Below are 24,317 nucleotides of genomic sequence, written 5' to 3'. Positions count from 1 at the left end.
TACACCTGTACTTCCGACTTCCAGCGCTTTTCTCCTAGTTACCTGTTCTCTCAGCAGAAACTAGGAAGGGAACAAAATTGCTCACTCCTGGGTGACGTCACAGAAGAGGGCGAGACCTTATGGGCGGTGCGATCTCCTGGGGGCGGAGTCAGCAAGGGAGGGGGGGAGGGCGCCGGTCAAGCGTGAAACGCGCATGCGCGGCGAGGGGGCGGAACCGGGGCGGGGCTGTGCGCTGTGTTCTGAGTGAAGGCTGTGGCAGGGTTCGGGCTGCGCGGAGACAGGGGGTTCGGGTCTTGGGTGTACGCCACCGGCCGGAGCAAGGCGGCCTGAACCTAAGTCCCGGCCAGTCTTCAGGACCCGGCAGCGACCGGTGGAGCCGAGGCCGGGGCACGCGGCCAGGAGGACGGAGGCTGGGACTGAGCGAGTGCCGGGGTCGGAACGCGCCAGGTAGGTGGGCCGAGCTGGGCCGAGCTGGGTCCGGTGGTGCGGGACTGAGCTCAGGGGTCCGGCGCCTGGGAGCTGGAGACACTGGGGACCCGACCGGACGGCGCCCGCGGTTGTCATGGCAGTAGTGCAGCCTAGCGGTTCGCTGGTTGCGTCTTTGGAGAGTGGTCCTAGACTTGCCGCCCCCTTGCCTTGGGCCTCTTGGGGAGCTGTGGGATGCTATACACCGCGCCTGCCGGATGCATCTCAGCTGGGTTCCGGGCTTCCAGCTCTGAAGGCCTCACGGGTATCTCAGGTGTCAAAACACCTGGTAAAAATAAACATGCATCTTGGTGGAGGACACCTACTGCATCCTCGCAACTCTTGAAGCGTTTTCTGTCCGCGCATCGTCCTGGATAGCATCTCCCCCACCTTTGCTTTTTTATGTATTTTATATCCGTCTGCTTTGCTCTTAAGCTAATTGAGGCCTGAGAGGTTTCCAGGGATCCGTGGTCGTCTTTTGCAAAGCCAGTCATGAGTGTGTAGGCCACTGAAACACTCAAAATGTCAGACACAAATTTATATCTTTGTGGGCGAAGGATGGGAGCATTGATGGGCCTTGGCTTCTCTTGCCCCTTGTCGCTTGCCCTCTGACATTACATAATGGTGGGTTCCTCCTGCCCGGAGTTGACAGCTCATGAAAATGTCTCTTTGGGTAAGAAGGAAGTATAGGCCGTTGTAAATCCCATCTTCTTGTCTTTCGCTTTGCCTTTGAATGTGTTTGGTGTTGAGAGGCTGCCCGAGAGTATAACGTGATTTGTCACCTGCCAGTTAGGGCATCTGAGCCAAGGGAATGGGGGAGGGTGGGGTGGCACCGAGGTTGGGATGTTGCAGTGATATTCAGCTTGACTCACTCCTGTGCCCTGTGTGGACAATGGGTACATCACAGGGGCCTGGGGACAGAGTGAGCTGATCTGGGTGTGAATTCTGAAGGTTCTGTCATTTCCCATCTCAGGTTCTCAATGTTCTCATCTCCAAAAGGTGAAAGCCGAACCTCACTTGCTGAGTTTGTTTTGAAGTCTAAATGTTAGTGTCAGGCAGAGAACAACTCTAGATTGTCCTACTTACTTATCCTTGTCGTCTTTGATTGAAGTCAGTAAATTTTGTCTTTGAATCTGGTCTGAGGCCCTTGTGTAGGCCTTTGACATAAGGTTTCTTTCTCCTGGAAAATTCAGTTCTTTGAAGGGAGCTGGTGCTCATCCGAGGAGTTCCGAGTGTTGGTTCTGTACAAGTGGTGGTGTCAGGAGATCACACTGCTGTTTCTTGGGTGGTGCTGCATGTGAACGGCATTGCCAGGCGGTGTTCCTTGTGTCTTGTCAACACGATGTAGGAATGAGCCAAAGTCACTAGGAGGGTCATCTTCAAGACCGAGCTTACAGGAATGGAGGAAAACCAGGGCTGTGTTTCTGCTGAGCTCGGTGAGAGTGCTTGCCGTTCTTCCTTAGCTACTCTGCCTGTCTAGTGACGGTTCATTTGTTGTCAGTCTCAGAGTCTGCGTGGGTAATCCCAGGCTCTCAAGCAGACCCAGCGTTTAGAGCATACATTATAGTTGACTCCGTTGTTTTGGAAACTAGGGACTTTGTAGTATTACCATTAAAATGAATATTAGTTGTTTAAAAAAATCACTTTAAGGGGATACACACAGAAGCTTTGCATAAATGATTAGAACGTGTGGGAGGCAGAGGCAGGCAGATCTCTGTGAGTTCAAGGCAGCCTGGTCTACAAGAGCTAGTTCCAGGACAGACTACAAAGCTACAGAGAAATCCTGTCTCCCAAACAAAACAAAAACAAAAAATGATAGAACATTGGAGAAATGGGGTGTGTGATAAAGAACTATTGGCCCTACGCAGCTGCCTACCTAGGAGAATTCTCAGGAATGCACCAGAAGGATAGGACTAGGAAAGCACTCCCATCCCCACTTTACTGTTTAGCCTCTCAAGAACTCAGTGAGGCAGAGTGGAGGGGGAAATTTTCCATCAAGGCTATTTTATTTTGGTTTGACTTTTTAATGCAAAACTCCTCCTTAGTTTCCATATTCAGAGAAGTTCTTAGAATCATCAGCTACACAATGGTGTCGGGAGGCTTTGACTTTCATGAAGAAGTAAACAGCACACATCTGTGGCAGAGAAAGCTGGATTATGTTCCTGCTTCTTTGGCAGACCTTGATTGATGAGCAGGAGACTGGGCCTGGAGCAGAGGCTCTGAGCAGAGCGTTGTTAGGGAGACCAGTATTAACCAGCCCCTTGCAGGCTTGCTTCACTTTGCCTGCCCCTCTGTGCCTGAAAGAAAAGACCATCATGAACCCAATCCTCAGAAACCCCTAGAGTGCTCCTTGCTCTCTTAACTAATTTTTCCTTTGTACTTTGATGTCCTTTCAGACTCACAGCAAAACGATAAGAATAAATGTAAGTGATTTTTCGGAAAATCTTTGTCCAGATTTTCCTAATGTTAGCGCTTTGCTGCTGCATCTCTGTGACCCTTCTCTCATTTTCATGCTTTAAACAAACAACAACTTAGTCGCATTTTGATGCCAAATACCCTGTACCTCTAAATATTTCCAGGTGGATTTCTTAAAAACATTTTATACATACAGCACTTAAAACTCAGGAAATGAACATTGACAGGGATGCTGCTATTTAATGCATAAGTCTTATTTAGATCTTAGAAATTGCTCCGACAATGTCCTTTATCCCAAAAGAAAACTCTGGCTTATTTGTTGCCTTCAGTTTTTTTTTTCTTTTCTTTTAAGCTACAGTCTATCTTAACTAGTGTTTCTTTGTATCTAATGTCATTGACATGCTCAAAGACTATTGACTGTTTCAGATAATGCCCCTCAGTTGGGGTTTCACACTATTTGGATTCGGGTTAGGTACTTCTTGCTACTTCTTGCAAGAGCAGCAGAGCTTGAAGCCTTGTTGGCTGGGCTCAGTGTGAGGCAGATCCTGCCCACTATCTCATTAAACTCTACACTAGACTGGTTAGCTTTGATATTTTGATTAGGATGGTGTGGGGCTCATTGAAAAGTTACATTTCCCCCTTTGTGGTTAATATGCATCTTGTAGGGATGCAGGACATGCTAACTCCTCAGTCTTTCCAGCCACAGAAAGAACCCACCGATGCCTCTTATCTGAATCTTATAGAGTTGACAGATGGGAGTTTTCTAATTTCTTGTTTCCTTCTACGTGTGTTAGAGAACCGAACTAAACTAAAGAGGATTTTCCCTAAAATACACTTCTCGATTTACATCCCTAGAACATGAAAATCTTGCTGTATACATTAATTAGGCTTTAGTCTGTTCCTGTCATTATTTCTGTGTGACTTTGTCCCAGATTTATCCTTTAGGGAGTCCCTTTCTTTGTACATGTTCTGATCATTCCTTAAGGACTTCTTTTCCATTCTGGTTCAAAATCTTTGAGACTCAATTTGTATTTTCCTTGCCCTAGCCTCAGAACCAGCCATTTTCAGAGCTTTGTTTCCTTCTTGGAGAGTGGCTTTAGACTCCAGAATGCCCAGGTTGTTGTGCAAGTGGAGGTGGTATCATTGCCTTTATGTATGTGTTTGTAACGTAGGAGATCAAACTCGGGGTTTCATGCATGCCAGAGAAGCCCTCTGCCACCAATCTCCATCACCAGTCCTTGTGCCATTGCCCGTAGACCTTTTCAGGGGACTGGAGTTCTTGTTAGAGTTGGCAAGATGGCTCAGCAGATAGAGGCACTTGCCCCATAGCCTGACAACCTGAGTTCTGTCCTTGGTGACTCAAATGAAAATGGAATGTTTAAATTGCTCATGTAAATGTAAATATAGTCATATTACATACCATATTGTCTGATTAGCTTTTTCAATTTCGTACTATATTCTGGAGTCTGTGTACTGACATGATGAGTTTACCCTTTTTTGGAGGTGGGGATCCATATTCCAGAGTAAGGGTGTGCTGTAATTTATCAAGCCATCTTATACTGGTGGGCATGTAGGTCCTTTCCAATTTTCTGCTGAAAAAAAAAAGCCAGTTACATATGGACCAGTCCCTTTAGCGCCATCTCTCAGTCTTGCAGGGCCCTGTTAGCATCAGTAGGACAAGGAATAATTGTGAATCAACAGTTTTGTCAGATTACACCCCCAAGTGGGCCTCATTAGCTCACACCCTTCCATCATTTGTTTCCCTGCAGCTTTGGCACCTTAATTTTGCCAATCTAATGGCCCAAAAGACGTTATGCTTTTATTATGTTTCTCAAATAGCCAAAATCATTGAATTCCTTTATATGTTGAACTTTTTAGTTTGAATTACCTGTTCATGTCCTTTGTCTGTGGTTTCTCATACTAGATTGGTCTTATGTTACTCGATAATGTTTCTGGCAATTTTAAGTAGGAATTGTTCCCCCAAGGAAAAGGAACCCAACCTTTTCTGACCACACCACATGCCAGACCTAGGCCATCTTTCCTCAGGCAGCTGCAAGCTGGTGTTGACAGAAACTGGGTGGGGTCAGAGCCAGGTGTTTCTGCCTCTGGCGCCTAAACCACTATATTTCCATGCAAGGACTGTAAGATTTGCTCCTAGAACTCAGCGAGTTTTGAACTGGACTTCCAGAAGTCCCCAAGTAGCCAGAAATCCTGACCTCCTGCCTTCGGCCTTTTTTGTTTGTTTGTTTTTAGACATGGTTTCTCTGTAGCCTGTCCTGGAATTCCCTCTGTAGACCAGTCTAACTTCAAACTCACAGAGATCTGCCTGTCCCTGCCTCCAAGAGTGCTGGGATTAAAGGTATATGCCACCACTGCCTGGCTGCATTCAGGCTTTTATTATATAGTATCATTCTTATTATAAGCCTCAGTGACCTAGCCCCCCCCCCCCCCATATAATTTACCATCCCCTGGTGGAGGCCTCAGAAATAGGAAGGTAAATTATATGTAGGGGGCTGGGTCACAGAGGCTCATAATATGAATGAGATGTCTGCTTCCTGTTAGAGTCAGGAATACAGAGGTGTCCTGATCTCCTGAAGGAGGAGTGAGGACTCTGGTGGAGGAAAATATCTGCCCCTTCCAGTCCCCTTCCCTTGCCTCTCTGCTCCCTCCTTCACATACCTGGAACTCCTTCTGACCTCATTTTCCCGCCACACCCCTCGTGAATGTGATTCGAGAGGTGCTGAGGTCTCCTGAAAATCCTCTGTGCACTTGCTGCTCTGCACCTCTGGCCGCAGCCACAGCATCTGGGATCAGCTGTTACAGAAGCCATTTGATTGAGTTAATTCTCTATAGGGTGTGCGACACTTTCTTTGCCTCTCCTGTGTTGCTTGCATTATAAGTGATTTGTTTTCTAACTCACTGACTCAGGTTTTTAAGACTGATGAGCCAGGTATGTAAATTCTGGACGTCTGAAGGAAGTATGTTTAGGCAAGTGGACATCTCTGGGAAGAGCGCCCCTTTGGGAAGGGAGGGGGTGCCCTGGATTGTAGGGTATCTGGCTGGCATGCTTTCAGCTGCCAAGTAAACACAGGAGAGTTCCTGCGTCAGCAGCTTACCAGTCTTGTCAGGGACCTAAATTCTTCTCTCCATCTACAGCCGGCACTGATGCTGTTGCCTCATGATTACAAGATGGTTGCTAGGGTTGGTGGGACTAAGTGGTTTGTTGCTTCTATCCATCAGGGACAGAGAAGGAAACAAACAAGCCAGCTCCTCAGTCATTATGCAGATCTCTCTGCTCTGCAGGGGCCCAGGGTAGTATGAGAGTGCTGTGTGCTGATTGGCTCAGACCAGTATTCCTCTAGGTGGGCCCAGATGGGCAGCAGCAGCAACACCTGAGAGCTTGTTGGAACTGCAGTGTGTCCGCCTCATCTGGCTAATAACTAATAAGCCCAGGATTGGGACACAGATATCCTGTTTCCTTATTTTAACCAAGACTACCCCGACTCTCCTGATGGAGATGGGACTGGCTTTGCGTGAAGGGACTGTCAACGTTGGGTGGTCAGCTCATGGTGTGAACTGACAAGTGTTTTAGGACTATGGGATCTTGACCCTTATGAATTCCCTCTGCTCTGTGCCCCAGCTTGCCCACCCAACTGTCGTGCCCGCATCTATGTCTTCTCTGTAGACTGAATACTAAAGGAAAGCAGTGTGGACTACATCCCAGCCCCAGGTTCTGGCTTTGACCAACAAGGATGAAGTCTGTTGGGCTGGCCCTGAAGATCTAGGCTCCCTCTTCTGACACACTGTTCCACAACATTTCTGTGTGTTCTAATATGTAAGTTTCACTGAACTCTGCTGCTGCTTGTGCAGTTTAAAAGAAAAAGGAGAGCAGTATGGCTAGCAGGAACTCAAGAAGTATTTGGGGAACCTGCCTGGAGTCAGCCCAGTGAGGACTTTCAGTGGTGGTTGGTAGCACTCTGGTTTCTCCTAATGTGACCTGCTGTGTGTCCCCTCTTCACCAACATGGCTCCCGCTTCATGTTTAGGTGAAGTAACAGCCACCACCAAGTACAGCTATGCTCAGGACGGCCCGTCCTTTCACACTTTCCCTGGAGCTAGCGAGCTGAGGTATGTCTAGTTTTCTTGACTTTCCAGTTTAATGTCTCATCCCAGTTCATAAAAGCAATGGGAAGAGCAGACTTATATCACACTCTAGGCCCCTGACACTGATACCGAGGAAGGAGATGGCCAGAGAGCCTGGAGGAGGGGAGACAGTGTGTCTCAAATGGTGGCCCTGTTGAAATCAACTTGAGGTGCTTTAAACTTTTTGTAAATAAAGTATCAAAAATTCAAGTGTTTTTTTTTTACAGGAAGGGTAAGCATTTTTAAATAAAATATTTAATTATTTGCATGTGATTTTAAGTATTGTAATAATATGAATATCTTTGCTGGGTTTGGTAAAGAGTTGTCAGATCTTAGGAGTGAGTGCAGGGGGAAGTACTTTGCAATGAAGATGGGACATGGCCCGTGTGCTTACATGGGCCTTCCTTAGGGATTGGGCCTGTGACCTTGGGGTCAGGCACAGAGCTGAGAATGTAGGGCAGTGGGGCTGGTGAGCTGGTGGAAGCAGCAGGGAGCACCGGCACTTTTAGTCTTGCTTTGAGCTGTGGTCTGTGGTAGCTGACCACCTAGGCAGTAGACCACCTAGGTTGTGAGCTTGTTCATCCAGCAGAAGTTTTAGAAAAATCTACTTATTTAGTATATGAGTGTGTATGTACACGCGTGCTATGGCACACACATGGAGGCTCACTTTTACAGCCCTGGTAAGTGTTTTCTCCACAATGCCCCATTTTAAAATGTGCTCCAAGGACTAGTTATGGTTGAGACAGAGGCAGGCAGGTGAACCTAGTCTGCTAGTGAGTTCTAAGCTAGCCAGGGCTGCATACTGTCTAAAAAAAAAAAGTGCTAATGGGGCTGACACCTGTCCCATCTCTGGGTACCACTGGGGACATACATGTTGAGAGAGGTGTGGAGAAGTGGGGACAGCCAGCAGAGTCCAGGGAGGGAAATGTGGGTGATGGGAGAAGGAAGCGTGGGGAGGGGAGCTGGGTCCACCAGCTTTTAGTAAAGCGGTTGCTGACCCAGCTATCGTCCAGGAACTCTGTTTAAGGCTTGTAAAGTCTGTATTGTGCGCCACGAAGTGTCAGGTGTTTTTACATTCCCCACATACTGCTTTGTGTTGTACTTACAAAACGTCAGAGGAAATAGTCCCGTCACATGACTGGGTGGTAATGAAATAGGGCAGGATGAATGACTGGCAGAACTTAATTAGGATGAGGCTAGATGTGGAGAATTATCCAGGTACCTTGTTTGGAAGGGAAGGGTGGGAGCAGGATAAGCACCCTACTGAGACAGTGCTCACAGCGAGGGAGGGACAGGCTTGCACTTTCTGGGTTTTGCCCTCAACTTGCCTGTGACTTGGAGCAGTTGTACCAGATGACCAGATGGGGTATGGTGACAGAGGGCTGTGTGGGTGAAGTGTTGCTTGTTCTTGATCTAGTTGACGGTGGGCTTGCACACATGTACACACACACGTACACACACTCACACACTCAGCCCGTTTGGGGAAGTTTCGCCTCTTCTCCTTTCTCTTTGTCCAGCAGTCACTTTCTAGAGGAGAGAAAGCACTTGCATCGTCAAGACCTGGAGTAGCAAGGGCAGTGGTGGAGAGGGTTGCTGCCATGAGTCACGGACTGCCTTCCCATGCCCCTCATCCCTGCACCCTTCCTTCAGAGGCCCTTTCGATAGTTTCCCACTCCGTACAGCCCAGTGCTGCAGTCCAGATCCCATGGGTAGATGAGGTCGCTCTACCCATTCCCCTAATAGTTTATGCACACGACCTCTGGCCAAGGTCAGTTTCCTTCCTGGTGGGTGAATGGCCTTCCCCAGCCTCTCCACCCACCTCTCTCTTTGACCTATTGCTCCTGTTTTGGCCTAGATGACATCCCTTTTGATTGTACTATTTTCAATTGACAATTGACACAGGCTATAGAACATTTCGGAAACAAATTCATGATGATCAGATGAGGATACCGGTATGCTGTCACCTTGGTGTTAGAACATTCCAAGTCTTCTCTCCTAGGTATTTTGACGTAGTTAATTGTTGTCAGTCATCATCAGCATACTGTGCTGTACAACGCCAGAAGCCATCATCCTTGTCCATTAGCCATCCACACACTCTTCCCAGGCTGTAGTAATCACTGGAGGATCTACTTACAATTTGTTTTTTTTATTAAATAGATTTATTTATATGACTATTTATATGTCTGTGCACCAAAAAAAGCAGTGCCCATTGTAGCCCCAAGAGCGTGTCACATCCCTGGATCAGAGTTGCAGATGGTTATGAGCTGCTGTGTGGGTCCTGGGAACCGAACCTGAGTCCTCTGCAAGATAGGCTGTGCTCTTGACTTCTGAACTGTTTCCCGGCTCCATGTTGCCTGCCGCTTTGATGTCAGCTTTAAGCTTCCGCACACACATGGGAATGTATGATACTGTCCTTCCCGTGCCTGCCATTTACTATAATGTCCTCTAGCTACACGTACACGGTTGTGAATGGCTGAGTAATAGTCCTCTCTGTGTGTGTACACACATGCATATGTGTTTGTTGAACTCCCAGGCCCTCTCACCTCAGATGAGATGATATTCCATTATGGTTTTGATTTACGTTTTCCTGATTAATTAAACATTTTTCACATGCTTGTTGGTCATTCATCTTCTTTTGAGAAATGTTTGTTCAGATCACTATTTGTATGTGTCTATGGTGTATACCTGTGTGTGTGTGTCTGTGGTGTCTATATACCTCTGTGTGTGTGTGTGTGTATACACGTGTGTGTGTGTCCACACGCGTGTGACCACCCAGAGGTCAAAGTCAGGTGTTTTTCTCTCCTTCTCACCTTGTATTTTAAGGCAGGGTCCCTTACTGAACCTGTATCTTGCCAGTTTGGCTGGCTTGACTGGCCAGCAATTCTCAGGATCCTCCTGTCTCCTCCCAGCACTGAGATTACAGGTTCAAGTTGCTGCACCTGGCTTTTATATGAGCAGGGAATCTGAACTAAGGTCCTCGTGGTTGCATGACAATTACTTTACTTACTGAGCCATCTGAGCAGCCTCTCTTTTGCCCATCTTTAAATTGGGTTGTTGGTTTTGAGTTCCTCTGTAGAGCAGTTCCTGTTTAGTGTGAATTAGCAATGTTTTTATCGGCTGTCCATGTCCTTCACTCTGCTGAAATGAGGGAGTTTGATGAAATCCCATTGGTCATTTTTTGGCTTTTAACATCATATAAAAAATTTCCAGCCCTGATGTTCTGAAGCATTTCATTGTTTTCTTGTAGTAAATTTTTATTTTTAGATAATAAGTGAGTCTGTTTTTTTCTCTGTATGTGGGTGTTCAGTCCCCCAGCTCCTGTTGTTGAAGATGCTTGGCTTCTCCCGTTATGATCTTGCTACCTTAGTAGAAAGCACATCAGCCGCTCATATGTGGTTGCTTCACAGTTCTTTTCCATTTGTGTGTGTTTTTATGCCAGTTCCATATTGTTTTGATTACTCTAACTTTATGGTATGTTTTGAAGCCAGGTATTTAATGCCCCCACTTTGTTATTTTTGTTAAAGATCAAGATTGCTTTGTACTTCTTTGGGTCCCTTGTGGTTGCATATGAATCTCACGGTGGTTTTGCAATGTCTGTGAACACTGTCAGTGGTACTTTGATGACCTCTCTTCTTTCCTATGAACTATTCCTGACTTGTTGCAAAAGGATAGTTAAAGTTATCAACTAAAGCACAAGCCGAGCAAAGAGAGGAGAAGCACTTCAAGTGGAGACAACTAGGTGGGTGCTCAGAACACACTCAGAGATGCTGACAGTGCTGCAGAGCCCTATCTATTACTCCAAGAGCTAATAGTCTAGTCAGTGTCCACCCAGCCATCACCCAAGATGTCTTCTGAGGTTGTTATTACCTTGCCTTAGATGTTTATAGTGTTTTGAAGAATTTTGCTGGAAGGAGAAAGATTTTGTGTTTTGAGCTAAATTAATTTTTAATTAGCCAAATGCCAAGCTCGGTATTAACTTTTTGGGGGGGAGAGAGAGGGAGAGGGAGAGGGAGAGGGAGAGGGAGAGGGAGAGAGAGAGAGGAGAGAGGAGAGAGAGAGAGAGAGAGGAGAGAGAGATCAGAGGCTTTGTGGCTCTGAGAAAAGCCATCATTATCAGCAGAGCTTGCACATGGCTCTGGTATTGACTTGACTGGTGAGTGCGTCCAGGGTTTCAGGTTAATCTCAGTTTCTCAGCAGTGTGACTAATGCTAACTTTTTGAACTGGGATTTGACTGTGGTGTCCTGATTCTGTCAGGGTGCTGGGCCACACGTGTGTGCAGGCCTGTCCTCACAACAGGTGGCATAGACTGAGCCCCTCTGATAACAGAGAGAACTGTAAGCCATTGTGCATAGGACTCATTTCAGACAGATTTGCTAAGGTGTGATCAAGGTCTTAGGGCAGCTATGGCTGCATCATTCATTTATACTAGGCATTCTGGGACTTGCATTACATACTCAGGGGCTGGCTGACTAAGAAACTGTCTGGGATTGTTCTGGTGTTTCTCCACCTGCCATGGCTTAGACTGTAAACCTAATGTAGTAGACTAAGAAGTGTAATGACTAAAACCAGGGCATCTTTGTACCCTTGAACCTTGATTTGCATGCACTAAATATGCAGGCCAAGTTATCAAATGTTTGGGGTAACAAATAAGACTTTGGTATATGAAGCTTTTTGTACTTGCTATTCGGACATGCCAGAAATAGGGCTGGTAGCTTTTTAAAGGGTTGTCAACTGTGGATTATATTAGGGAGAAACTGTTTTTTAAAGTGACAGCAACAAAGTGAATCTTGCTATGCTTTTAAAAGGTCTTAGAGGCATGGTCTTACCCTAGCCCTGAGCCCTGGGTAGATTTGAAGATGCTTTATTTAAAGACCTCTTTGTGGAAGCATGGAACAGTCACCAAGCTGAAACCTAAAATAGTCCCGTTTCTTATCCCCAGTCCGTAGCAGTCTAGAGTGCTGATATTCTGTGCATTGGGTGCACAGTGGGAACTGTAAGGCTCTTGGGACTTGACATGGTTGTCTCTGACAGAAAAAAACAGAAGAAAAGAGACTTAGAGTATTTGTGTCCCGTACTGAATGTAGCGTAGGCAGTTAGAGCTTTTGCCTTGCCATCTTCTGGGTGAGGCCAAGGACTTTGTGTGCAGGAGGTGGTTAAGGTGAGGTTAGCATTTAGGCATTCCAAGCACTAGGCTAGGGATGGAGATGTAGGTCAATCTCTTGTGACACACTGGTCTAGCATGCATGAGGTCATGGGTTTCATTCACAGCATTGCAGGGAAAGAAAATTAAAATACTAGGCTTTATCTCTTCTCTGTACATCAGCCTTATATCTCTGTGACAAGAACTCTCTGCCCATTCATAGCTGCAAGGGAGGCATGTGGCCCTGGGCCAGCTACAAGTTCTGAATCTTACTAAGAAAAAACAGGAATGGAAGATATTACCCACAGTGCTCTGAAGTTAAGGAGCTTTCTGAATGATTTCAGAGCTAATAATAAAAACTAGCTATTCTGTAGTAACTGTTTTCCTTACCTTTTAAAGCTCTCTTTTTAACTTTACTTTTATAAAAGGCCAGAATGGTCAACTAGCCCTCTCCCCTTTTCTACCCTGGGTAGGGCAGTTACTGACAGGCAGTGAATGGATATATCGTTTCCAGTCTTCCAGTTCTTTGGTGCCTGTGATGCCCAAGCTAGTAATAATTATTGGAATTTTTTTCTAGCCAGTTCTTTCCTAATAGAACCCTCCCCCCCTTTTTTTTTTGGTTTTTCGAGACAGGGTTTCTCTGTGGTTTTGGAGCCTGTCCTGGAACTAGCTCTTGTAGACCAGGCTGGTCTCGAACTCACAGAGATCCGCCTGCCTCTGCCTCCCCAGTGCTAGGATTAAAGGCGTGCGCCACCACCGCCCGGCACAACCCTCCCCTTATTTAAAGAACAAAACACTTTGCTTAAAGGAGCTTTCTGTCAAACTTTGTGGAAACCCCTCCCCTCCTTCACCCTCATGTGTTGTTGGTCTGTGTGTCACTTGGAGTTCACCTTTTTATTTGCCTGGTGTCCCGGCTAGGGATCTGGTTTCGATGAGTGGGTTGCTGTATGCTTTTGTGTAGAAGAAACACAGCGCTATTGGGACCCCTAAGCTTACATCTGGTGTGCAGAAAGTGAGGCCAAAGCCTCACTTTTGATGTCCACGTTTCCTCTGGCATTTGTAAGTGAGGAAGCTCTGTTGCTGGAATGTGGAGAGAGGAAAGTGCAGGAGAGTCTGAGATACCTGAAAGCTTGACCCACAAGGGAAGGTGACTCATGGATTCTTCGTGTGACCGCTGGTTGTGATCAATGCTTGTCAGAGATATACATAGTAGGTCCCTGGAAAACATCTCAGTTTAAGATGGCAACCAGTGCAAGCCTCAAGACACCAGAGCTGTTAAGTTTTAATAACCTCTGCTATGTTTGCTACAAGTGTGACTTGAACATCCATAGGGTCCTAGGTCAGGATTGTAGGGTGCTTAGACAGAGCTTTGTCATTTGGGAACCATGCTCCCTGTGGGCAGACTCAATATTACAGATGAAGATTAGCCCTGCAAAGTCGTCCAACAACAGTGCTGACCCAGTCAGGTACTAACCCCTAGGCCAGCAGTCCGAGTGTCTGCCCAAGCCTTCTGCTACCCTACCCCATCTCAGAGAGGGTGTGTGCTACAGTTCCTCCTAAAGGGCTTTAGTGAACTGTTACTTGGCAGAGGGTGTGGAGAAGCTGGGGTGGGGTCAGCGCAGGGCAGCGACGTGGCAAAGCTAAATGTGAAATGAAATATTCTTTCCAGACCACTCTGAACAGAGTCAGTAGGCAATGTGGTGAGTGACTTGTCTCAGGCTTGGGAGCCCTCTGACCTGCTCCTTCATTTACAGTAACCTCTTCAGGGCTGGTGAAAGTCTTCCGGTGTTAGAGCCTGCCTTCCTGTGTCGTTGAGGACAGGTGTCCTACAGTGTTGATCACAGGAATGAGCATCACCAGAGTTGTTTGGGGACACGCTCCATGAACATTATGAATCTAGGGTAGCCTAAGTCTTCGGTGACCCTCAGGGCAAAGGGAATCGCTCAGTTTTTCTTGTGTTGTTAGTGTCTCACAATGCCTGTCATAGTGTATAATTAGTCAGTGTTGAGTATTCAGTGAACAAAGCCACCATCGTTAAGTATCAAGCAAAGCCTTGGCCTCTTTGAAGACAGCTCTTTCCAGAGGTTCTCTGGAGGTCTCATTCTGCCAGAGGGATGGGAGTTGAGATCAAAACCTGTGACCTAGCTATTGTCTCAGGAGTTCTCAGGCTGAAATCAACTGTCCTTGATAGAAGGACAGTTCTCAGTAGTGACCTTTTAATGTCCTTGTCACATGAGCCCCCTCACCTGCTGGCTACCTGAGGGTTTCTTTGAACAGTTGGGTCAAAAAGTGCCCTTCTTTAGGGTCTGGCAATCTTACTTTTTAAGTTTAATCAACCTAGGCTACCCCACACACACATAAGCATACAAATGAATATAAGTTCTAAGGCATTGGTTCTCAATCTGTGGGTCAAAACCCCTTGGGGTCAAATGGCCTTTTCACAGGCATTGCCTAAGACCTCTGAAAAACACAGATATTTACGCCACATTTCACAACAGTATCAAAATTACAGTTATGATGTAGCAACAAAAATAATATTATGGTTGGGGTTCACCACAATATGAGGAACTGTATTAAAGGGTCCCAACATTAGGAAGGTTGAGAACCACTATTCTAAGGGATGAGAAGCCTGCATGGGTAAGGGAACCAGGAAAGGCAGCTGCCTCCTTTAGTGGGCTTGGGGGAGGTTCTTTATGGTCCAGAGAGTGGTCTCTGGTAACCATACTTTCAGTTTTGAATGAGTGAGTTTATTAAATATATAGCAAGCCAGAGTAAAAGAATAAATAGCAAGTGGGTGTGTGGTGGATAGATAGTAGATAACAATGCAACATCATTCATGCCCGAGTTCCAAACATCCAGCAGAAACTGACCCGGGAAGCCACTTGAATCAGTTAGCGAGAGCCCTGGGTAGTGCCAAGTGTCCCCTCTGGTAAGACTTCCAAATGAAAGAACAAATAGCAAAAGATAGAGATGACATTATCAAACTAGTGTTCACAAGGGCTGTGGAGAAGCAGGGATGCTGTCACTCAGGGCTGAAGACTTATTGATTGGTTTGCAAGGGTTGAGGCTTCATTAATCACACATTGGAGGATCTTTAGACTTTTTAATGTTTTTATTCTGTTTTGCTGATATCCTCATTACTTTAACTGGTGAAGCCATTCTAGCTGGGTGTGGTGGTCCTTTAATCCCAGCACCCTGGAGGCAGAGGCAGGCAGATCTCTGTGAGTTTGTCCCTAGCCTGAGACAGCTGGTAGTTTATGACAAGAGGCTCGTGAGAGTAGTCACGGCAGTGTTGTGGAAGCAGAGGATTTCTGTGAGGTCACCTTCAGAGCTTTAAGGTGGAGGAACTCTTGGGCATACACCTGCCCATTACTTGTTTACTAGCGGGTAGTTCTAGGGCACAAGGGAAGCCACTCTTGCAGTCCTGGAGATGTACCAGAGAGCAGGACGGACAATCATCTGCAAAGAGCCGAAGGCAGTGCCCATGAGAATGCTTCTGAGCCCCTGTGTGGGCCTAGGAGAGACTGGAGCTGTGTGTTTCTGTGGGCAAATAGAAGCCTGCACACTGTAGACATTAGCCCTTGGGGTCTGCTGTGTATAGTGCCAGTGGCTGGGGACACTAAGAACACTTGCTCATGTCCATGCCTCCCTCTGTGTATTCAGCTTCCTGTCCTGGCAGTATCAGCTAGCTTCAAGCAGGTGTCCACTGAGAGAACCCAGCCTGACAGAAGGCCAGAATAGGTGCAGGGGTGCCAGCTTAGATGGTGGCTTTTAAGAAGGAAACGTTTTCCCTTGAGGTCTGAGGCTCCACCCTGGACTTCTCGTGGTGGAGGTCTTCTGTAGCTCTGTGAGAGGGATGGCCATCAAATATCAAGTCACATTGTAGGGAAGTGGGCTACAACCGGGGTGGCAGTATCCCTGGGATAGCATAGTAGTGATTCTGAAATGAGAAAGGCTATCAGGATCACAAGACCTCATCCTTGAACAACCCTAAGGAAACTGAGGCAGCAGTCTGCAGGGTGGGGTCTACTCGGAACAATGTAGGAAGTGCACGTAGTGGGTTTCAGCATGTGGATTCACTCAAGAAGGAAAATGGAGAGTTAGGATGGCTAGAGCAAAGGCTGAAGACATCAGAAGAGGCTTTAGAGGAGAAAGCAGCTCTTCACAAGAAATATATTGAGGAGCAATTTAAGGGTCAAAAGCCAGTCAATGCTGTCTTTGGCTTGTCATTCTGCAGCCTGCCTTTCTCCCAGTGATATGCTCCTGCCAGGATGGCAGGTGCCAGCTTTCCCCTTGGTAGCTTCAGGACCCGAGATCAGGAGAGTCTGCTCCATAAGATTGGAGCACAGTTTTCCTACCAACTGTTTGAATTAATCATAGTGGACGTTAAGACAAATGTCTGTGGTAAAATCATGTTCCTATGGAATGAGATGAGAGTCTTTGGACAGCCTTGAGACACTCCTTTTAAAGACAGCATCAAGCTAGACAAGCCACATGAAGGAGCTTTTGTTTGCAGAGAACAGAGCCTGTTGCATAGCACAGGCCTTCTTTGGAGAGAAGCCGTTGGTCCGGGGAGTGTGGCAGGACTCTCCTTACTAGGTGGGATTTCTTGAGTTCTTACCGTGTGCCAAGCAGCATATGGGTTGCTTCATAGCCACTTCCTGTCTGGTTCCCTGTATTCATTTCCTGGGTTGGCTCCAAAGCAAATGTAACTGAAAACAGCAGCAATGTTGTTTCTCATTGGCCTAGAGGCCAGATACTCAGAATCTATGTCAGTAGGCAACTAAGGTGTCAGCATAGCCGTGCTCTCTCTTAGCTCTAGACGGATGGTGTCTGAATTCTGACACACATACACACACACACATGCATGCACACACGCGTGCACACACACTGTAATTTAACAATAGCGTGGTTCACTTTTTCTTTGAAGGGCTAATCTTTCAGTCTTTGTGGATTATTTTGTTTATCGTAGTTTTTCTCTTGTGTCACTGAAGTTGTGTAAACAACTGGGTGTGACTATGTGCCACTAAAACCTTATTTTACAAGTGGATGCTAGGATTTGACCCTTAAGCTGTACTTTGCCCGACTCCTTTGCTAAACTGTCTTTTTAAAAGCACTAATTTATTTTGTGCATGGCTGTGTATGTCCTTGCTCATGTACATGTGTGTGCACCTGTCACAGCGTACAAGTAGAGACCAGATAACAACTTGTGGGAATCAGTTCTCTCTTTCCAGTGTGTGGGGTCTGGTGATCAAACTCAGGTCCCCAGACTTGGTGACAAGCACTTTTGACCACTGAGCCATCTTGCTGGCCCTAAACTGTGATTTCTTGCTTTCTCCTCAAACCCCTGACATTTCTGGTCTGTACCCTACCCCCATAGAGCCTTCCGTATTTTAGTTTCCAACTTGTTGCTCCTCATCTAGCTCCAGGCAGTTGGCCCTCACTAGTTCTCAGCCTCAAGTCTTTTCCTCCAGAGGCCCACAAGACTTGCTGCCAGCTTCTTTAGGTCTTTGACGAGATGTCACCTTTCTAGTGTAGCCCAACCTGAAAACCCAGTAAACATGGTCTAAAGATCGCCCGCTGTGGTGGTGCACACTTTTAATCTCAGCATCAGAAGGCAGAGGCAATTGAATTTCTGTGAGTTAAAGGCCAGCCTGATCAACCTAGTAAGTTCCAGGCCAGGCACACTGCATAGCAAGACTTTGCCTCAAAAACAACAATGGAGGCTGGAGAAATGGCTCAGCAGTTAAAGAGCATTTGATGTTTCTGCAGAGGCACCTGGGTTTGGTTTTTAGCACCCACAGTATGACTTACAATCACCTGTAACTTCACTTCCAAATGATCCAGCTCCCTCTTCTGGCCTCTCTGATAACCATGTCTGCAGACTGTGCACTTATATACCTGTAGCAAAACACTCTTAAGTTAAAATAAATTTAAAGTTACTAACATCAGGCAAACAAAAAGGTTTAACTAAAATATCCCCTACCCTATACAGCCTGCCCCTAGCATTCTTAGCTGAGGTTGCTCAGCTGCCATGGCATGGGTGCAAATGCTGGTACCCAGGCATCTGTTTTCAAATCCCTCTTAGGGCAGTGACCACGTTTGCCACTAACAGCCTGTGAGTGGCGTAAGAAGAATCCCATGCAGCTGTTTGGGTGAGTAGTGCAGCCACAACTGTGCAGTGAAGTGGGGCAGGTAAGGGGACCTTGCAGAGCCTTGCTTCTTGATAACAAAAACTAGTTTGCTTTCCATTAGTAGCTTCAAAGCCTTCTCCTCCATTCTCTTCCTATATTTTTTTGTCTCTTGAGACAGGGTCTCTCTGCATAGCCCCAGCTCCTGGAGCTCATTATGTAGATCAAGCTGGCTTCCAGCTCATAGAGATCCATCTGCCTGTGCTTCCTGAGTGCTGGGATTAAAGGTGTGTGCCACCATATCTGGCTTCAAAGCCCTCCTAACAGCACCATTTATTAGCTCCTGTTCGTCTTAGATGTATAAAGGAGACAGCCAAGGCTGCAAGAATATTAGTGCTTTAGGCTGGTCAGTATTAGACAAACTGTAGCGTATAGGAGTCTGGATTCCAGGAGGACTTTACCCATCTCTTCTCCCCTGCTCTTTCTGTGTTTCTTGTTGTATGACTTTTCACGAGGTGATATTACTGTCTGTTCACCTCAGATAATGCAGTGACCACAGACCAAAGAGAGGATTCCACCAGGGTCAAGCACAGTGAAACAGTGTGTTCACTGGGGCTACTTACAAGAGTGTGGGTAAAGAATTACTCGTAGGAGCATTAATGACCCAAAGACAGCATGACACACTGCCCAAAGCTTCATCTCTGCATTTCTCTTGGTACAACTTTCAGGTAGCTCTGGGATAGAAGGGAATCTCCTCTCCCTGGCAAATTGCTAGTTTTTATATAGCTCTGGGGACAGGCTGTATGAATCTTTTAAGTTTCTGCTTTCTGAAATTTCTAACTGGTTTACTTCCCAGAGTAATTTTTCAATTGCAAATAAATTGCTATACAGTATGTACTTTTGACCCTCAAGGAACTAGGCTCTGGCCCAGGTAGAAAGAGCTGATTATGGAGGTTGCTGAAACAACACAGGAGCAGCTGTACCTGGGACTTTCCTTACTAAGTGCTCCCCTTACTCTGACCCTAAAAAGGTGGAGGGCATGTGCTCTATCTCAGAGTAACCTTCCTTTCTCCTCTAGTAGGAGATGGGGCCCTCTGCACTTGGGCCCTACCCAGGGAGGCTTGGTGAGTCCTTTTCTTTTTGTGGCTAAATACCCGAGGAACAGGAACCAACCTAAAAATGGAATGGTGGTGAGGGGGTGGCCACTCCCTTGGTGCCTCCTCTGGACTCATGTGGTTCCGGGCTGCCACGCTTTACAGGGTTATTTCTCCACCAATGTGCTTCTATTTTTGCTATAGCCTCGCTGACCTGTAGTTTCAGAAACAGGAATAGTTTAAGCCAAGTTTTCCATTCGAAGTTGCACTAAAATAACTTCTACTGCAGTGTTAGAGGCACTTCATCTGTGTGTGTGTGTGTGTATGTGTATGCTTGCAAGTATGTATGCATGTGTGCGTGGGCCCACTGTGGATGGCTGACATGAATGACGTCATTACCCAAATTCTTTGAGAAATACTGCTTAATCATCTACCTCCATTCCATGTCAAGAAGAGAAGGGTTGACTCTGTAGTGTTAAAAAAAAAGTGTAAGTTTTGAAAAACTTTTAAATTTGGCAGTCTCGATCATATGAAAGTATATAATTAAAATATGTGACAGGTGGAAGGGTATTGCATGTTCCTTTAAGTTATACCTATGGTTTCTATGGTACCTCCTTCTGTTTCTAAGACTTGGGAGAATTGAAAACTCTGGTGGATGAATGCAAGTTGCTGTCAAACAGAAGCTTTGACTTCTCACTTGCCACCATGTCAGGCTGAATTGTCAGGGACAGGGCACAGAAACTTGATGTTTGTTTGCTAAGTGACCTGAGCCAGTTTGGAGTGCTGAATCTAGTGGTTGGCAAGCCTCAGCAGCTTTCTTTACTATCCCTAATGTGTTGAAGACCTTCGGGTATTGTCAGCCTCGTTGGTGGATCTGCCCTAACCTCCTGAGTTCCAGCCCTGTCCAAGAAGCCCTGACAAGGCTCATGTCATCGACAGCAGCTGAGGTTCAGGACCATAGACCTGGGCTTCTATTCCATGTTAGGCAGGCTGCCAGGGCATCCAGACCAGGGCATCCCGGCCAGGGCATCCAGACCAGGGCATCCCAGCCAGGGCATGGGCTGACTTAAGAAGGAATAGGCATGGGTGACCTGTAAAGGCTCTGGAGAGGTCCTGTAGCTGCGGTGTTACCGGGACTGTGTCAGAGGACTGCCTGCCCTGCCCTTGTTTAGTGCCCTGCAAGGAAGGTGAGGGAACAGAGTTTTGTCTAGGCTGCAGGCCACCGATAGGGCCCTTTTCCGTCTCATTTGTGTTTCCATTTTGTGGTCTGTTCTACAGTGAGGCCTGTTTCTGTAATTTCTGGAGTAGCAGTGTTTACTACTTGGGCAGAAACCTGGGGGGCTGTGGAAGTGATGAGCATGGAGACAGAGGAGGGTTCAAGGCACACAGCTGGTCTTCCTCCCAGCATGCCCCAGCAGTCTTGATGCAGTGTGTCCGGAATGGAAGGGTCAGTAGTGTGAGCAACACATGCAGACCTGAACCTATGTGTAGACTGTCTACCATTCCTGTACCTGGCCCTGCCTTAGCAACCCTGAGTAGCTGGTAAGAGAAAGAGACACAGTGAAAACTTCTGGAACTGCACTGCTTGTGGAAAAACCAACCTACTGTGGAGGGCTGTACCCTGTGGTGAGTGTCTGTGTTGGCTACTTCATCTGAAGAAGTATCCTTTCCCGTGTACAGCTCTTTTCCCAGAAAGGATGGTGACTTCCTGAGGGAGATGCCACAACCAAATTTGCAGCACCTCCTGCAGCCTCGGCTAGGCCTCTTGATAGTCTGTGGTGGGCCTTTGAATTGATGGGCGTTCAGCACAGACCCTCAGCAGAAAGAGGGAAGTGATAAGAAACACTCAGAGCTACTCCCATTTCAGAAGAGGGAACCGAGGCCTAAGTCTCCAAGGTTAGCCGGGGTCATAGCTGCTTCTTAAGTGCAGGGTTTCCCTCTCGTTGAGGACCTCCTGCCTGTTTGCCACAGCAGTGTGGAAATGTGTCAAGGAGACAGGTGCATTGTAGGTGCTATCCCTAATGTGTTGAAGACCTCTGAGATGACTCAGAGTCCACAGTGCACCAAGTCAGCGCTGCTCCCAGCCCTCTGAGTGCTGAGCCCACTCATGTTTTTGTTTTTTTAAACTAAATTAAATTTATTTGTTTTGAAGCAGAATTCAGATATGAAGGCATGCCCTCCCAAGTTGTTAGACTGTGGAGCCTAGTATCTGTGTTTTACTGTGTTACTTCCTGGAGATGCTCGAGAGATCTATTTTCACCTGTTTTGAAGCCCCCTTGGTGAGTTGAGCCCTAGCCAGTACCGCACGAATTGTCACTCCAAGCATCACCAGGTGGAATAACAGGCATCTGACCCTGCTCAGAACCCCTGGTGTACCATGGATGTCCTAGGAGCTATAGAGCCATTTCCTCAGCGGACATCATCTCTGACGTTTTGCTGCCTGGCCTCTCTGTTGCCAATAGCATCAGACTAAGAAAGGTATAGGAAAGTTGATTTTAGTAGATTGTAGTTATAGCTCTAAAAAATACCATTGGTTTTAGTTTGCTTTCTATTGATGTGATAAACACCATTACCAAAAACAACTTGGGGAGGAGAAGTGGATTTTATCTTACAGTGCATCTTCAGGGAAGCCAAGGCAGAAGCTCAGGCACAAACTATGGAGGAATGTGGCTTATTGTTTTGCTTCCAGGCTCATCTTCAGCTTCCTTTTTATATATGTCAGGCCCACTTACCCAGTGATGGTACCACCCAGAGAGGGCTGGGCCCTTCTTCATCTATTAGCAACGTAGAAAATGTCCCACAGACACACCCACAGGCTAAAGCTAATAAAAACAGTTCTTTAGTTGAAAATTTCTCTTCACAGGCAGTCAGGTCGACAACAAAGATTACCCACCACACTATTTCATTGTAAAATGATTAAACTTTTTTTTGATAGCACTTAACATTGAACCATGAAACTTGAGCATGCTAGGCATGTGCTCTCCCTGCTGTTTTGAGTTTTTGTTTTATTCTTAGTTTTTAAAGATTCATTTCAGGTGTACTTTACTTTTTGCTGCATGTATGTCTGTGTACCATGTGCCTGACTGGTGCCAGTGGAGACCAGAAGAGTGTGTTGGATCCCCCGGAATTGGAGTATTGATGGTTGTGGGTCACCATGTGGGTGCTGGGAATTAAACCTGGGCTTCCTGGAAGAACAACTAGTGCTCTTAACCACGGAACCATCTCTCTAGTCCTAGGGGTTTTTTTTGTTTGTTTGTTTTTGTTTTTGTTTTTGAGGTAGTCTAACTAAGTTCCCCAGGCTGGACTTGAACTTACTTTTCTCCTGCTTCAGCCTTCTGAGTAGCTAAGATCATAGGTACATTTAAGATCATTTTCCTCATACACCAAATCTGTATCAGGCACTGGGGATACAAAATGTAATAATTTGAAAAAAGCTTGACGAGGGTCTCTTTGAAGTTTAGCTTTGTGTTCAGTAATGAGGGCTTATTAGGAAGATGAGGATTTATGTAGAGCAGTAGAGGTTTTGTCCTTACGACGGAACAGAGGGCGGTGTCACAAAGGGCAGAGGGTGATGTTTGGATTGGCTGTGAAGCATGAGATGAGCAACAGTGTAAGAGCCGGCAGAGCATCCCAGGCAATGGAAGGTTCATCCTATTTGTGCTGAGAGCCATGGTGGCCTCAGCCTGGATGTCAGCCCTGGGTTTATGAGTTAAGAGAATCCTCTAAGACCCCATATGCTGCAGCTCAAGTGTCTTGTAACTTTTCTTCCCGGGACATCAGATGTGCTTAAGTAGAGGGAGCATATGCCTCAGGTTGACAAAATCATGGGCCAGGCCAAAGGAGTCAGACTAAATTCAAGCTAGTTAAAGTTACAGGTGAAATTTAGCATTTTTTTTTTAACAAGTGCATGTTGCTTTTCTGCTTTAGTTGTCAACAGATGAAAAATGGTCCTAGTGTAGCCCTCATAGGCTGTGGCTGCATGGTGCAGTGTGGGCAGAATTAGGGCCCACAGCCCACCCCAACTCCAGCTTCTTTCACCTGGGACCACAGAGAGGGGGAGCAATACCTTCTCGAAAGGGGAGGACAAGCCTTTATGGGATGCTTAATATTCCATTTAGCTGCCCCTAATTCTAAATAACAGTGTGGTGGTTGTAATGATTTAGTTTTAATTCCCTCCTAAATGATCTGTCTTTCCATTTGTTTACTAAGGCTGTCCACAGATGTTTAATCCTCCTGTGGTAGCTCAGACATGCTGGCAGACCTGCCGTCTTAGTTAAGAGTTTTTATTGCCATGAAGAGACACCATGACCATGGCAGCTCTTAGAAAGAAGACATTTAATTGGGGTGACTTGCTTATAGTTTGAAAGATTCAGTCCATTATCATCATGACGGGAAGCATGGCATGCAGGCAGACGCGGTGCTGGAGAAATAGCTGAGAGTCCTGCATCTTGCAGGCAACAAGAAGTTGACTGACTCACACTGAGGGAAGCTTGAGCAACAGAGACCTCTCAAAGACCGCCCCCACAGTGACACAGACATTTCCTCCAACAAGGCCACAGGTCCTAATAGTGCCACTCTCTTTGGGAGTCATTTTCTTTCAAACCACCATACCTACTAAATCAACTCTGCACAGGTTTGTTCCTATCGAGTCTCCTTTGTAGCAAGAGTTTGCTAATATTTTTCTCCTAAGTAAAATGAATCAGACTTGCCACCTGTAAAAAAAGTGATTTTCAAATATTTAAAAAGAATTTAGTAAGATAACAGAGAACACACATACAAAATAACACTCACAAACACACACACACATACACAAAACAAAAAAATACCACATGGATTAAAAAATATGTAAGAACCAGTAAGATGGCTCAGGGGGAAAGGACTCAACTTCTGTCCCTGGAGCCCTTGTATGGAAAGAAAGAACTGGTTGAC

The 24,317-nt window shown here is 46.3% G+C and overlaps 1 protein-coding gene across 12 annotated transcripts in view; it reads left to right on the top strand.

Moving 5' to 3' along the window:
- Positions 1-204: 204 nt before the first annotated feature.
- Positions 205-24,317, top strand: part of Inpp4a (inositol polyphosphate-4-phosphatase type I A) — a 102,466-nt gene continuing 78,353 nt past the window's right edge. For 6 of the 12 annotated variants that reach the window (XM_075980429.1, XM_075980428.1, XM_075980424.1 and 3 more), the window contains exon 1: positions 205-447. The gene's annotated coding sequence lies outside the window, so the exon portion shown is untranslated. The remainder of the gene's footprint in view (positions 448-24,317) is intronic. The other 6 variants (XM_075980426.1, XM_075980423.1, XM_075980418.1 and 3 more) reach the window with 1 other exon arrangement.

The sequence above is a fragment of the Microtus pennsylvanicus genome, chromosome 7, assembly GCF_037038515.1.
Source record: "Microtus pennsylvanicus isolate mMicPen1 chromosome 7, mMicPen1.hap1, whole genome shotgun sequence".
NCBI lineage: Eukaryota > Metazoa > Chordata > Mammalia > Rodentia > Cricetidae > Microtus > Microtus pennsylvanicus.
The sequence above is the reverse complement of the archived record's forward strand: the minus strand, read 5'-3'. Positions and strand labels throughout refer to the sequence as shown.